Genomic DNA, 16,309 nt, shown 5'->3' with positions numbered 1-16,309 from the left:
TCAGTCCACTGTTCTGAGGAAAATCATCAGTGCAACGAGCCCAGGTGTTTGCCCTGAGGGAAGAGCAAACTCACCTCATGAAACCTCAATCACTGCGATGCCAGAATAACGTGCTACGCAGCATGTCACCAAAGGGGGATAAAGGCTGTGCTAACAGAAGATGACCCAAACTAAGAGCTCTTCAAAACTGAAACTAAAAAACTCCCTTCTTTTATCTTACCCTCACTTCTCCCTAACCTCGGAGAGGGAGACACACTCAAGAGAAATACTTATGCTGGAGAACAATGAGAGAAAGCGAAGACTCAAACCTCAAGGCAGATACCAAGATTAAGCAACATGATCATAGCATCATGAACTCAAGACTGAGCACAGAGCAACGTCTGAGCACCCCTTAAATAGGGTACCCACATTTGCTACCGCTCAGCCCTAATTATTCATTACTGAACCATTGCATATAGTTCTATATAGCACCTTTTTGAAAATGGTTCTATATAGCACCAAAAAGGGTTCTGCTACTCAACTATGACCGAGAAGAGCTTCACGTTTGCTCTCATTAACGTCACAATAAACGTCCGCAAGTAACACAAACAGCTATAGCTTTTTTTCACTTTTTATCACTTTTTTATTGTATTAAATCCAGCCTTTGCCACACTGAACTACGTATTCTTTAACAATGGAAAATCCAAATTTGATTGTGAATAAAGGTATGAAAATGACATATAATCAATTCAGATGCGTGCCTTTGAAGTTCAATTGAACTGTAACTATTCAACAGTCAATCACTTTAGAGCAGTCAATAAAGTTCTGTGGCATTTTTTACATTTTTTAATTTACTTACTAAAAAAATTAGTTCTGCATTGGACTGGCGATCTGTTCAGGGTGTTTCCTGCCTTCCGTCCAATGACTGCTGGAGTAGGCTTCAGCACCCTCTGCGATCCAGAAGTATAAGCAGCTTGGAAGGTAGATGGATGTTGAAAGTGACAGGGTTAATAACAATGACATACACCATGGTCAACAACTCCCTCTTGTGGTACACCTTCCTGATTATTAAGCATAAAAGTATCTCCAGAATCATTAAAAGGCCATTTAAGTTCATTTATTCATTACATTACACTTCATTACATCAATGATCACCTTCAAATTGATTTATTTTTTAAATCTATCCTTTTTATTGCACTTTTTTATGTTTACAATACAAAGATACTCACAGATATATAAATATAATGCTTCAGTACATAAATATATTTCCTAGTTTTAATACAAGGCACATGGTAAAGGCAAACCTGAGGAGCATTTCGATTAATGGGTGTTCAGTATGGCCTACACATCAGTAACCAAAATGAGTGACTTATTGGCATTTTAACAACTAGTTGCACTCCAGTCAAATGCTGTCTTAAATGACTTGACTTCAGCATTTTAAATAAAAAGGTAAGCAGCATCATACATTTTTTTCAAGCAGTGCTGGGTGACCATCTATACCGATTTGCTGTGATACTGACTGACGTTTTTGAGTGATATTTTAGTGACATATTTGATAGATAATAAGTATTATATGTTATTTATATATCTATGATACAGTGGCCATAAAAGCTAATGTCTATGTTAGTAAGTTGAATTTTTTAAAATCCATTTTGTGTATTTTACTCATGGAATCCAGAGCAGTTCGAAATTAAAGCTGCACTATGGACGTTTAGGGGATTTGGCGACCTCTGTGGTGGAAATATGTAATTGCTTGCAACACAGCATCACATTTTGCATAAATCTGATGATTGTGAAATAATTCAAACTGTCATAACTTAGTGAAGGACGTAGTTTCTGAGGATGCATTTGAGACCTAAACATGGAGCTGGACCTTCTTTTTGAGCCTGTGCATGTGACATTAATACGCCAAGACTTATAATGCAGTCCAAAGAATTCCCGCTAAATCCGTTCTGACTTTTAAATTATTAATAAGGGTATGGAAACCATACTTTTGTTTTTTCCTCCGGACTCAGAAAGGCTACTTCGTTCACTTTTACCAACTGCTTTTTCTTTTCTGGAAATGTGCTTGTCTGGTTAACATTTGGCATCATTTTTAAAGTCCATCTGAAGTCAAAACCAACCTTTTTTTACCTTGTTAGTTCATATCTCTGAGTATATTGAAGCATTTTCCTGTCTGTGCTGTGACATATAATACAATACATTGTGCTTAATATGACCAGGGACATAAAGTAAAAGAATATTAAGTTGACTTAAATCATTATACTATTTAATAGACAAAATTGTCATTATGTAATCCTTAAGCAAAGTCTACTGACTTCTGCCTGCCTCTAAAACAGGGGTGTCAAATTCAACCACTAAAAGATTTAATTAAAATTTTAAAAATCTCAGCAAATCTGTGGGCCAGCTGTGTTTTTATTTTTCCTTAACATGTTACCATGACCTGAACATGACATTGTTTATTCAAATATGCCAAAACTACAATAGCAAAATAGGCATTGCATACTTATTAAAAATAATTAGAAATAAAAAATATATATATATATATATATTTTTAAACGGCCTATTTGCTTGAACTAGAACACCAGGCATCTTTTTTATGTAACACCTGGCCTACAGACTCTTGTTGGGGGAAGGCAGTCAGAACGCACACTACGTTGCAGTGCATGCTGGGGACTGTAGTGCATCTCAGGGCGAAACGGGCTGATAATAATAGGAAATTAAAATAAGTTTGTGGGCGGAAATAGGACTGTCTTTGAGTCTGAGGCCTTGAGTTTGACACATGGGCTTTAAAACGTCCCTAAAAGTTCTGATTACATCTCCGTGTAGCAGCTGGTGGGGAAAATAATATTAACCACTAACATCGTGGTTCACCCCCACCTACCAGTGTGGAAATATGCTCTGCTCCAGCTCAGGTTTCTTCATTAATGCTAACTTATTGACTTTATTAATGCAATCTAAAATATCATCTGAAAATATCACAATGTCGGATTTTATCAGTATCGCCCAGCACTACTTTCAAGCGTTAACGTCAAGCAACACGTTGATCCTTCACGAGAGTTCCATGGCGTCTAGAACAACAAACACTAAACATGCATATGCCTTCATTCAGCCTACAAGCGTTAGGAATACGTGAGCGTTACACGACTCGTTCACATTTCCAGTGTTCTCAGTGCACCTCATCCAGCTCTGAAGGTGCCGAGGACTGGGTATTCTTCAGGTGCATGGCACATGTGCCAGACTACAATGCACTGGTAGTTCCAGAGAAGGAGAAGGCCCATGATAACCAGGGCCAGGATGATGAGAAGAGCCACCACGAGCCGCTTTCTGGTCCAAAATATGTCGTGGCCACTGTGGTCCTCTTGATCAGAGTCTTTTGTAGCTTGTCGGGGCCCGAAGTAAAGCCGCAGCTTTCGCTTCAGCCAGTAGCCGCGTGGAGCCGGAGCTTCCATCTCCAGCCATGGATCACCTTCTTCCATCCTTTCAGCCCACAGGTGTATCTGCACAAAGCCCTGGCACCTTTTCTATACACCACCTGAAAACACATACACAAAAAACCGATTCAGTAACTTTCCATTCAGTCTATCAGTCATAAACAGAAGTGCGTGCAAAAATGCACCTAGCCAATCATTTAACAGATCTCTACGGGGTTTTCCTCTGAGCTTTAGCAGCTTTTCTTGTTGTCTGAGGTGGCAGAGATTAAGTATTCCTTAGAGACAAAGGCCACTGTGCTGTTTAACGGTTAGAACATGCAGTACTTCCTCGTCGCGCTGCTTGATTACAGAGGAGAAAACTGGAAATCGTCCTCTGGTAAAGATGCTCTGCCTTTTAATTTCATTTACTTTTAGTTGCAATAGGCCTGCGCGTGAGATTTAGATAGAACCTACTGAAAAATGGAAAGGAACTCAGTTCCTTGCGTTCCTGTAAAGATTCGGGTGGATTTGTTCTTTGCTGAGTATTTTCAAATGGCATTTTTCTTCTGCTCTAGTATATTTGTGAGGAACACACTGTAGAAATACCCTGTACATTTACAGTGTCTAGCACCACCTAGAGGTGCCGGGTAATCAATATTTACAGCACTCATACTGCAAGGCCTCTTTACAGTCATGACATATTGCACTGTGTTTTTACTGACCACATGTTGACCAGGGATACCACAAGTATCCCAAAACTGATATATCCTGGACAGGTTTCTACGGCTGACAGGTTTCTAAGCTTTAAGCTCACGTATTTACTGAAGGATTCACTTAAAAACTGCAGTTTCACGCATGTTACAAGCTCCAAAAGCCAGCGTTTAGTCAAGAGCTGTACAGTATCCAACACAGATTTGGATAGTAAATGTCAACCAGTGCCAAAGAACAGGGTGTCCAGTCTTACCTGCAAAGTACTGGTGTGGTTGTAGGTTTTTATTCCAAGAAAGCAGGAGCTTGCTCGGCCAGTTGTCTGAAGCCTGAACAACGGATTAAACTGAAACTAAGTGTCCCTGATAGTTTGGACTGAACACCTGCAGCCACACCGGCCCTTTGGAGATAAGAAATTCCTGCCATAGAGATTGAATCACATAGCCTGGCTAGCATTGTAGCAGTGGTGATCAGATGTGTACAAAGGAAAGGAATGCCTAGAAAAATGTTTCTACATTAAAATGTGCTTTAAAGTCTAGGAGGAAGCCTGTGTTCGCCTTTGCCCTCCTAGCGGTGGTAGTATCGTGTGACTGGGGGAGTCCTAAGCAGCGGGTGGAATTTTAAAGCATTTGGCTGACGCTCTGATCCAGAGCGACTTACAATTTGATTGATTTACACAGGTAGGTGAAGGTGGTGTTAGGAGTCTTGCCCAAGGACTCTTATTGGTATAGTGTAGGGTGTTTACCCAGGTGGGGGACTGAACCCCAGTCTACAGTGTAGAAGGCAGAGGTGTTACCCACTACACTAACCAACCACTCAGACGTGTGCAATGAAAGGAAATCCCTACAAAGTTTCTACTGTCAAATCCGCTTTATGACGGACGAGACCACAAACTCATCGACTACCCTGTGCTTTATTTAGTGCCGGGACAGGTTACACTAGCTAAGCTGGCATGGTAGGTTAACAGCTAGCAGCGTTAGCGGGCGAGACTAATGTTAACCGCCCTGCTGAAAAAGGACCACAAGAGACCATTAGGATTAAAACCATTAGGATTAAAACAATTAGGATTAAAACCATTAGGATTAAAACCTAACATTGTAGAATTTCTAATTGGCTTCCAATGATTTCCAATAGTGTCCACATGTTTCCTGTAGAACACCTTTAGATCCCATTCGGGAGCCCATCGGATGCATTTAGAATCAGCTACTGGTCACCTGTTAAACCATTAGGATCCATTACATTGTGATATCAACCCATTAAAAAAATAAAAATAACAACAATAACATTAAGTCACTTTAAAATGCTTACTGTCTCTATATTTTGCGTATATTTAATATATTTCAGTATATTATATTTTAACCCAATAAACCTGAAACTTTCACTTGAGACAAAACACATTAGAAACCCATTAGGAACCATGAGAGGCACTTACCTTGGTTTCTATGGGGACTTTACCACTAGTTAAGTATGAACTTGTCGTGTTTATCCTTGTTCACAGACTTTAATGCAGCTTTTTTAACATTTAAATCAGAGGAAACTAGAAAGCAAAATGCATTGGTATTGGAGACGATGGGCAACTGGTGCTTCAGAAAAGACCCTTTTGGTGCCCACTGTTACAGTAAAGCTGATGATACTGTATGTTTTCATGTATTATTATTACAATATTGTGAGAGTAATATTACAGTAGCCATAAAAAAGCTGCTCCATGCCGTATAATCTGCCTGTACTGTAGAAGTTTTCCCAGAACTTGAGATGGGACGCTGTGTAAAACATTTGAAATACCATACTGGCTTAATCCCAGGACAATATTGGAGAAATTACAGAAATGTTTTATGGTTTAATATACTTCGAACTCAGTTTTATTTTAGTCATTAATATTTGTTACTATTTCCTTTTTTCTGGGTTTAATTTTATCCCATTCTGTTGGTTCAGCATCTGCACAGCTTTGCCACTGGTCACAGTTCTTTAGTTACTGATTCTCCTTTTTTAGGGGGGGGGGGGGGGTCATTTTATCCTGCTCAGTGAGTTGAGCACCTGGACTGCTTTACTGTTGCTCAAATCTCTCACTGGAGCTATTTTAGACCAACATTATCACAAAAAGGGAACTATAAAGCCTAACCAGCATCAGTTTGATGTAAATGAAAGATTCTCAAAATTAAAACGCCATGTATTATACAGGATAGATCATAAATAAGGCCTAAGCACATTGGAGCAAGTGCCCTAAAACAAGCTTCCTCAGTGGGGCGTAAGAGAGAAGACAGATACTTAGACAGATACAGCATGCCATCTGCCCCCTGAGAGTGGGGAGTGAGTTCTGGGTACGCTACCCTTGTGAGGACTAGCGTGGGACGAGTGTTTGGCTAAAGCACATGCTGTGCCGGCCACCCTCCTGACTCTTTAAGTCACCCAGGACAGGATGTCCATGACCAGCTATTCCAAATGTATTATTGCCAGCCTATTTGGATTGTGTACTGACATATTACTACTAGCATCCTGTAATATCATACAATACACTGATTTTCTTTCCTTTTTAGGAGACTTGGGAAGGTAGATGTATTTGGGAGGAATGATGTAAGATGTAGAAAACTGTATTTTAAAAACAGACACATTTATCCAAGAATCACAAACAGAAACATTGAATCACTTGATAGCTATTATAAGCATATAGAAACACAGAAGATGTATGGTTCGCGACTATTTGTCGCGACAGGGGGGAATGATGTAAATTAAAGATTCTCAAAATTAAAATGCCATGTATTATACAGGATAGATCATAAATAAGGCCTAAGCACATTGGAGCAAGTGCCCTAAAACAAGCTTCCTCAGTGGGGCGTAAGAGAGAAGACAGGCACTTTATAGGGAGCGAGTGAACTTGTGAACCTTTCAAGGCCAAAAGCCGAGATGGAAAAGTACCAGCGTGCACTTGGCACAATGTTTTTTTTAAAAAAGGATTCAGACTAGACTTGGAGATAATGGTTCACACAAGACCCGATTTCATAGACGTATGAAGGTCAATTCGGATATAATGGTGGTTTTGTGAAATCAGAAGACAAAAAAGAGGTGGGGCGATGACACCCCACCTTCACCGAGGGTATAAAACATGTGTACAAACTCTGTATATTCGGGAGCGTCATCCAACGGCCTTTGGAAAACTTTCTCCATGCTCAAGAAATAAAGGACCTGCACTTCTGAATTCTGAAGAGTCTTCTCGTATTTCTTAGTTCGTTCGATTCTTTTTATTTTCTTCCAACAAACAAATTGAATTTGTTTTATTTTAGAAACCATAGATAGAACTTAGGCTTGGTGGTCAAACAAGTGTCGACCCACAACATTTAACGGTGGCCCGTCCCAGGGGACTTAAAGGGACCCCCCCGGTTGGTGATATCAGCAGCATCAGGCCGTTAAATTCATTTTGTGGACGAGAGAAAACAACGCTCATTGCACGTGCACCCTATATTGAGGTAAGCAGAGCCTTTTTTCATATAAATTCTGCATATTGATGGGTCTCGAGTCTCTCCACCACAAAGATTGAAATGCAATGTGTTTGTACTGGTATGATTCAAAATGATGACGACTGATTATGCATAACTAAACAGAAGACTCGTTGGAAGCAGAACTGCATGATAAAAATGTACAAAAAAAAGGAGTAATAGTTGAGAAAACCCAGTCAGATAGAAAAAGTCTAAAAATAAAAACAAGTCTGATGGTCTTGGTGAAGCTCTCGACTGAGCCTACATAACTGCAGTGTGTGAGGAAAGGGGAGGTGCACGGCGTGAGAACTAGGACAAGGCCTCAGTCTAATAAAAATTTGTGTTGTGTGTAATAGAAAACTACCAGAAAACCCCGGCTGTACAAAGTAAGGATTAAAAAAGAGCTCAGTGAAATAAAGATAAAGTGCACAAGAGTAAAGAGAAACAGAGAAAGTGAAAAAGTGCTGAGAGATAAATGTTGTTTGTCTTGTTTGTCATTTGTCTAATATGTGGCCACAACTAAAAACGAATCAAGTAAGACTAACGGTATATTGTGAGGCAACTAACAACATTGAACAATTTCAGAAGGGTTGTGATCAGGTGGATATTCGTGAGAAAGCAAGGAACAGAAATTATAAAGACAACTAAACAGTTAGAAGGCTATATTGATTGAATTATTGTGGGCATTTACATTTACATTTACGGCATTTGGCTGACGCTCTTATCCAGAGCGACTTACAATTTGATCATTTTACACAGGGAGGCCAAGGTGGTGTTGGGAGTCTTGCCCAAGGACTCTTATTGGTATAGTGTAGGGTGTTTGCCCAGGCGGGTCACTGAACCCCAGTCTACAGTGTAGAAGGCAGAGGTGTTAACCACAACACTAACCAACCATTTCTGTGTCACAGCAAGCTACTGCTTTGTAGATTGTTGGCAACTGATGAAAACTTGCTGATTGATGGCATTAGGGCTTTGATTGAAGAGAAAAGGCGGATGCAATGTTGAGATTTCCTTGCAATATTGGGAATAGAGTTCATTACACCTAAAAACTGCATAACATATAAGACCTCCCGATCATTGCTGTTGGTACAGTTCATATTAAAGATAAAACTAAGAAAAGAAAATTGGCAGTGTACAGAATTGATTAACAGTAAATTATGGCAACTAATAGAATTTCATAATTTGGATCTGGCAGAAATCACCTTCCCACACTTGAGACTGACAGACAGAATAAAAATGATTTGGAAAAAAGACGTGTTGGCACCAATAATAAACGCACTGTTACCAAGCAGCATGATGCTAGAGGCTACTCTGGGCCTAGAACTGCTGCCATGGGGCCGGTTTGAGCCCATACGGCTGGAGGAAGCTGAGCATAGACAATGTAGGGAGTTGTCTACAAGATTGGCCTTAGAAAAAAGGGAGGTTTTCTGGGAGAGAGGGAGAGCTACCTCACTCCTAGTTGACAGACTTAACCCATTTGGACCAAGATATGATCATGAACTGCCAAAACAACAGAATGTGACGCTCAAAAGGTTGGTAGTAATACTGCAATGGAACGAAGGGGCGGTCTTTAACCCTAGACCAACCCACAGACATGCATCCCCAGGGATGTATCATGTGGAAGTGGTGAGACAAAATGGGATTTGAAGTGAAAGGACTAGACGGGACTTGACTGTAGCATGACTGGTAGTATTTAGAATATACCCACTTAGTAAAATCTGGAAAGTTAAAATTCACAAGAAAATAATACACTTTGTGTTTAGCAGACTTGTGTGTTCTCAGGAGAGACAAGTAAAGCTGAGCAGGCATGTGGCAGACAAGGAGGACGACACCAGCACACAGACACAGGAGAAAGAGAGAGGGGAGGGGGCACAAGAGGCAGATTGAGGGAAGTGCCTTCACCCGCTCTCACACCCACACAGGCTACACTGACCATACAGACCATTCACACCCACAGAGCAGTCATAGTCCAGCCAAGTCATACATTAAAATAGTGAAAGAAATAAAACAAATTTTGTCATGGGGAATAAATTAGGGAAATCAGAAAAGACAGAAATCACACCTTTTAGTTTAATGCTGTCAGAAGGGGTTGGGACCAGAGCAGAACTGAATGAATGCATGAAGCGTTGGAACAAACAAACAGCAAAGACTGAGAAGCAGTGGCCCCTTAGGGGTACATCTGATAAGGAATTATGCCAAATAATACGGGAGATAGAGGAAAAGAAATCGACTCGAACATCAGCACAACAAGAAAAGAAATTACGCAGCTTGGCTATACTACAGGCCTTTGAAAACCATGCACTGATACTTTAAGAGAAAGAAAAGGGATACCAACAGGAATCAATGCAAAATAAGACTGGAGAAATAAAAGAGAGTAGTGAGGAGAAGGCTAAAGAAAAACTCACAGAGAACAGCCAAACGGACAGTGACAGACCCCCAGCGTATGCCCCTGAGGTAATAAACACTGGTATGTATCCTATCTTATCAAAATTGGGATGGCATAGTGCTGAAATACAAATGACTGGAGGAATCAAATTTCATCTTAAAGAAGCCCAGGAATTAGCAAGCCAGTATGGGAAAGATAATTGGCGAAAAAGGGGGGCGACATGCATTCATGATATTTGGTATGGTCCAAATGGTCTATCTGTGGCTCCTTTGACCCTGCTAAATCTACTCATTCAAGAAGCTCATGGTCCAACACACGTGCACAGAAAAGAAGTGATAAAACTAATAAAAGAAGATTGGTGGTCTCCATATTTGGCTCCAATGGTAGATCACGTTTTGACTAATTGTGCGGTTTGCGTGGAATACAACTACCGAAAGTCCTTAACTGTGCCATTAGGTCACATTCCAGTCCCAGATGGTCCATTTAGACACCTCGTGATCTACATGGACTACATGGAAATGGGGAAGCCGGTAGGCAAGTATAGATACATCATAGTGGTGGCAGATGTTTTCAGTCGTTGGATTGAGGCCCACGCAACAACTAGGGAAACTGCTGATGCAGCAGCCAGATTTCTGTTGAGGGAGGTCATACCAAGATTTGGCATACCCGATAAAATAAGCTCAGACAATGGTCAACACTTTGTGAATGCTGTGACACAGAAAATCACACAAGCATTGAGAATCAAACGACGATTAGGATGTGTTTATCATCCTCAATCGCAGGGCAAGGTAGAGAGGCAGAATGGGATCGAGGCCAGAAAATCAATTGGCTAGATGCACTACCGTTAGCCCTAATGAGCATGAGAATGTCAACCAACAGGACCACTCACCTGACCCCTCACCAAATGTTAACGGGTCGTCCCGTGCCAGTGACTTACTTGCGTGGACCTACTCGTGGTCCAAACCTTGAACAATTGCAAAATGAACTGCAGGAGTATGTCAAATGTCTGACAAATATCCACAAAGAAATCTTCACCCAGGTGAAAGGTGCCACCGAGGGGAGAACCTCCACCATCGACGACGAACGTCTGAAGGAAGTGCTTCCTGGCGACTACGTGTACGTCAAAACCTTTAAGAGAGGCTGGAGTGAACCAAGACGCGAAGGACCGTTTGAGGTGATCCTAGCTACGCCCACAGCCGTCAAGGTAAAAGGTGGCAAGGTGTGGATACATCTTAACCACTGTTCCAGAGCTCCAGATCTGCTGAGACCTGTGGCATCAGCGGGACCAGATCAGCAGCAGCCACACATCGCTGACGACTCAGGAGCAGAGGACCAGGCCGTAGCAGGACCGAGTGGTGTTTCACGACCCATCACGAGGAGCATCACCAGAGCAACACCACCAGACGATGATGACTCTGAGTAACGTTGTTGTGTGGTACCATTCGTTCGCAGCATGGCGGGAAAAATCTTTTCCAACCTTGCTGGACAGGACACTATGATTCGTGCCGACCTGCCTCTTGCACCAACTGAGACTGTTCGTTTGACCTGTCGCGTTCGACCTGTCATCCATAGCGACCCGTCTTAACTGACCAAGGTGATGTGCTGGTAACCTCTCCTTTGTGCCAGCAACGTGTCCATCTACGTGGTGTAATATCAGAAGAGGACAATGCCTGGATAATCATTTATGGACAATCATTTAATCATGACCTTATTTTACTCTCATGTTATTCAATATGTTATCCATATGTACTCATTTTCATCTACGTGTGCCATTGCAAGTACCATTCTTGTTTTTTAGAAACAGGGGTTGTTGCGATATTTACACCATAGACATATGTACTCCTAGAGATCTGTGTTGTATGATAGATGATAGGAAGCTCTATTTGGTTTAATTGGCATACTGTGTTTAACACTAAATGACTGGTTTCGGGTGTGAAGAAAAAGCTACAGGCCTGAACAGTTTGACATGAGCGTGTGGGCTCGGGTGACTGACAATTCGGCTGAAGCATGCCATCTGCCCCCTGAGAATGGGGAGTGAGTTCTGGGTACGCTACCCTTGTGAGGACTAGCGTGGGACGAGTGTTTGGCTAAAGCACATGCTGTGCCGGCCACCCTCCTGACTCTTTAAGTCACCCAGGACAGGATGTCCATTACCAGCTATTCCAAATGTATTATTGCCAGCCTATTTGGATTGTGTACTGACATGTTACTACTAGCTTCCTGTAATATCATACAATACACTGATTTTCTTTCCTTTTTAGGAGACTTGGGAAGGTAGATGTATTTGGGAGGAATGATGTAAGATGTAGAAAACTGTATTTAGAAACAGACACATTTATCCAAGGATCACAAACAGAAACATTGAATCACTTGATAGCTATTATAAGCATATAGAAACACAGAAGATGTATGGTTCGCGACTATTTGTCGCGACAGGGGGGAATGATGTAAATTAAAGATTCTCAAAATTAAAATGCCATGTATTATACAGGATAGATCATAAATAAGGCCTAAGCACATTGGAGCAAGTGCCCTAAAACAAGCTTCCTCAGTGGGGCGTAAGAGAGAAGACAGGCACTTTATAGGGAGCGAGTGAACTTGTGAACCTTTCAAGGCCAAAAGCCGAGATGGAAAAGTACCAGCGTGCACTTGGCACAATGTTTTTTTAAAAAAAGGATTCAGACTAGACTTGGAGATAATGGTTCACACAAGACCCGATTTCATAGACGTATGAAGGTCAATTTGGATATAATGGTGGTTTTGTGAAATCAGAAGATGACAAAAAAGAGGTGGGGCGATGTCACCCCACCTTCACCGAGGGTAGAAAACATGTGTACAAACTCTGTATATTCGGGAGCGTCATCCAACGGCCTTTGGAAAGGCCGACAAACAAATTTTCCAACAAACAAATTGAATTTGTTTTATTTTACAAACCATAGATAATATTTAGGCTTGGTGGTCAAACAAGTGTCGAGCCACAACAAGTTCCTGTTAGGGGTCGGCAATATAACGATGTTTTAGCATTATTGTGATACGTTATGCCACGATATGCTTTTCTGAGAATGGGTATCGTCGGTACTTAAAGAACACTGACCGACTGGAAGTTTCATCACAAGGAGGGCATCGTTCATCCGGCTGAATTGCATGTAGTGCAACAGAGTATGTGAAACACTGAACAAAAATCTCTGTATTTATAGTTTTTATACTTTTTGACATGGCATATTAGTTTTTTTCTTCTTCTCTAATTTATTAAACCTCCAAAAAAAATAAATGACTGCATATTTTGTGTATCTTATAAGTTATAAGTTTAACTTATAAGTTGTCTGACCAGTGGTAGGATGGTCCCCCCTTTAGATGTGAGTCTTGGTCCTCCCGAGGTTTCTTCCTCCTCCAGCTCTGAGGGAGTTTTTCCTTGCCTCAGCGCTCACGGGGGTTCTGTATATTCTGTATATTATGTTCAGTGTTTTGTCTGATTCTCTGTGCTGTGATTCCCATTTTTGTAAAGCTGCTTTGTGACAACATCAGTTGTAAAAAGCGCTATATAAATAAATTTGATTTGATTTGATTTGATATCTGAAAATATCTCAAAATAATCAAGTATCGTGATGTTATATTTCTGCCGTATCGCCCACCGCTACTTCCTATGCTGCACTCCACTACACTTCTAAAAGGATCTTAGTACTGAGCCGGCTGGTTTTTTGGTAGCTAACTTTATTATTTGAGTCAATATTTCACTACACTGACAGCACTCTTACTCGAGTGTGGATTTAGGCCTCGTTTGCCCTCCTCAGGAGCAAATAACATGGAAGTCCTACCCAAACAACAAATGCTAACTGTTGTTATGCAGAAACTCATTACTTTGGCCCTACTTCAAGTTATAAGCTATAAGCTATTTTAGAACTGACTTTGGTATCCCAAGCAGTGTGTCAAATTACAAAATAGGCCATGATATAGGCCACACACTTAAAAAGACGGTCCTTTAAAAGTTCTTTGGTCAAGCCAATGGATCTTTATTTAGAACCATGAGTTCTATATGAGACCATCTCATACTCGAATGGTTCTTCGCATGGTGCAATAGTCCTTCACATCCACTAATGAGCTTGGTTATATATAGAACCTTTCTGAAAATATATAAGCACCAAGCTTGGCCTCATGACAAGAGCAGAACCATTTTTGTTGCTATATAGAACCATTTTCAAAAAGGTACACAACAGACTGTCCTCTTAATGAGGAACAATTTTGCAATGCAAAGAACCGTTTAAGCCTGCGGATGGTTCTAGATGGAATTCACGGCTCTAAATAGAACCATTGCCTTTACTACAAACCCTTAAAGAAGCATGTTTTTCAAAGTGTGTAGTACAGGCTGTATAGATACTGCTTTATCTTTCTTATCAACAAGTCACAGTGGCAGCTAATTCCCCTTACTCTGCACAGAATATGCACAAAAAAGGCAAAGGTGACATAAACTGACCTCTGCTTACACCGTGTGCCTCGTAGTGGAATACAAAGCTCTGTAATAAATAACCGTGCTGACTATTTTTATGTTCACACAGGCTATTTTTAACAAAAAGGTCAACGCTGAGAAGTGCTGAGACTTGGTATCCCCTCAGTGAAAGAGGAACGCCACCCATTCAAAATTTCGGAATATTTCTCAATGTTGTAGAGAAACTCACACAAATATAGACTTTTTTGCCTTATAACGCCCTGCACGTATCCCTCCACCATGAATCAATTAAACTACATTTTAAGCCAAAGTTGTTTCACAACACTATCATTAAACAATGTCCCAGACATCAGGTCAGCGTATTCATAACTGCATCACGTAATAATAACTTTCTGTAAAGAAGGCATTATTAAACCCTTTAAAAAAAAACGTCTGGTTCCTATCACCACCACCTATCACAACTCACACCTTGCCGCAGCAGGTTTCCCGAGAATTTCCATTTCACACCAAGCCACTCTGAATGACTTTGTTTACATCTCAACCATTTAATCATGTCGAATTTAAAAAATTTGGTGTAGTTCCCCTTTAAGCTCGAAATAGGGTCACACTGTAAAAACACAGGGAAAAAGAACAAGTACCTTTTTCCTCCCTCATCCTTTGCATAGAAGCGACGCCCTGTATGAACAGAGTTTGATGTTTAATGTGGAACCGAAGATTATACTCTCACAAATTCAGGTATTTCGCCCAACTCACCTGCTGTTCGGATGTGCTGGCTCCTCTCCGCGCTGCTCTCGGTCGCTGTCTGTGCGCCAAACAGGTGAAAGGGTCAATTTGTTTACCTCCAGCCGTTTACCGACAAGCCCCGCCCTCCTGCGCTGGGATTGGCTCACGCTGTCGCGTTTCTGAGCTATGATTGGTTGGCAGTCCACCCTCACTCTAGCGAGAACGAGCCGCCGAGTAACTCAAGCTTAGCGTCACGTTCCACGGCTACCATGGAGACGCGTAAACAGCCCCCCCCCTCCCCCCTCCCCCCCTCCCCCCGCCTGGAGGTAAACAAAAACAGCGCTGCCTCAGGGCTCCACCGTTTCCACTCCCTCTGACTCGTCGTCTTGTGTTTATATTATTTACATTATTTCTATCACATTTATACAAATGTAAAATTATACACCGATCAGGCATAACATGATGACCACCTCCTCGTTTCTACGCTCACTGTCCACTTTATCAGCTCCACTGACTGTATAGCTGCACTTTGTTACAGTTACAGACTGTAGTCCATCTGTTTCTCTGATACTCTGTTACCCTGTTCTTCAGTGGCCAGGACCCCCATGGACCCTCACAGAGCAGGTACTGTTTGCACAGTAACACTGACGTGGTGGTGGTGGTGTGTTAGTGTGTGTGGCGCTGGTCTGAGTGGATCAGACACAGCAGTGCCGGAGTTTTTAAACACCTCAGGGTCACTGCTGGACTGAGAATAGTCAAAAATATCCAGCCAGTGTCCTGTGGGCAGCGTCCTGTGACCACTGATGAAGGACTAGAGGATGAGCTGTCGTCTCTGACTTTACACCTACAAGGTGGACCGATAAGGTAGGAGTGTCTAATAGAGTGGACAGAGAGTGGACACAGTGTTTGAAAACTCCAGCAGCACTGCTGTGTCTGATCCACTCGCATCAGCACAACACCCACTAACGCACCACCACCATGTCAGTGTCACTGTAGTGCTAAGAATGATCCACCACACAAATAGTACCTGCTCTGTGGTGGTCCTGTGGAGGACCTGAGCACTGAAGAACGGGACAAAGCGGTAGTCGTAATGTTATGGCTGATCTAAAGTACGTCCCATTTGAAAACCTTGAGCCAAATAACATATAAAGAAATGACTATAAGTGGACATTTGCAGAACATTCCT

At 41.5% G+C, this 16,309-nt stretch overlaps 1 long non-coding RNA gene across 1 annotated transcript; it reads right to left on the bottom strand.

Moving 5' to 3' along the window:
* Positions 1-1,074: 1,074 nt before the first annotated feature.
* On the bottom strand, positions 1,075-15,267 carry LOC108435475. Its single transcript, XR_001858443.2, has 2 exons — positions 15,154-15,267; positions 1,075-3,514 (listed from the first exon to the last, which is right to left on the bottom strand). It is a non-coding gene; the product is annotated as an uncharacterized LOC108435475 (long non-coding RNA).
* Between the last annotated feature and the right edge of the window lie 1,042 nt (positions 15,268-16,309).

This window comes from Pygocentrus nattereri, chromosome 16 (genome assembly GCF_015220715.1).
Source record: "Pygocentrus nattereri isolate fPygNat1 chromosome 16, fPygNat1.pri, whole genome shotgun sequence".
NCBI lineage: Eukaryota > Metazoa > Chordata > Actinopteri > Characiformes > Serrasalmidae > Pygocentrus > Pygocentrus nattereri.
Note: the sequence above shows the minus strand (reverse complement) of the source record. Positions and strands in the feature narration are given on the sequence as shown.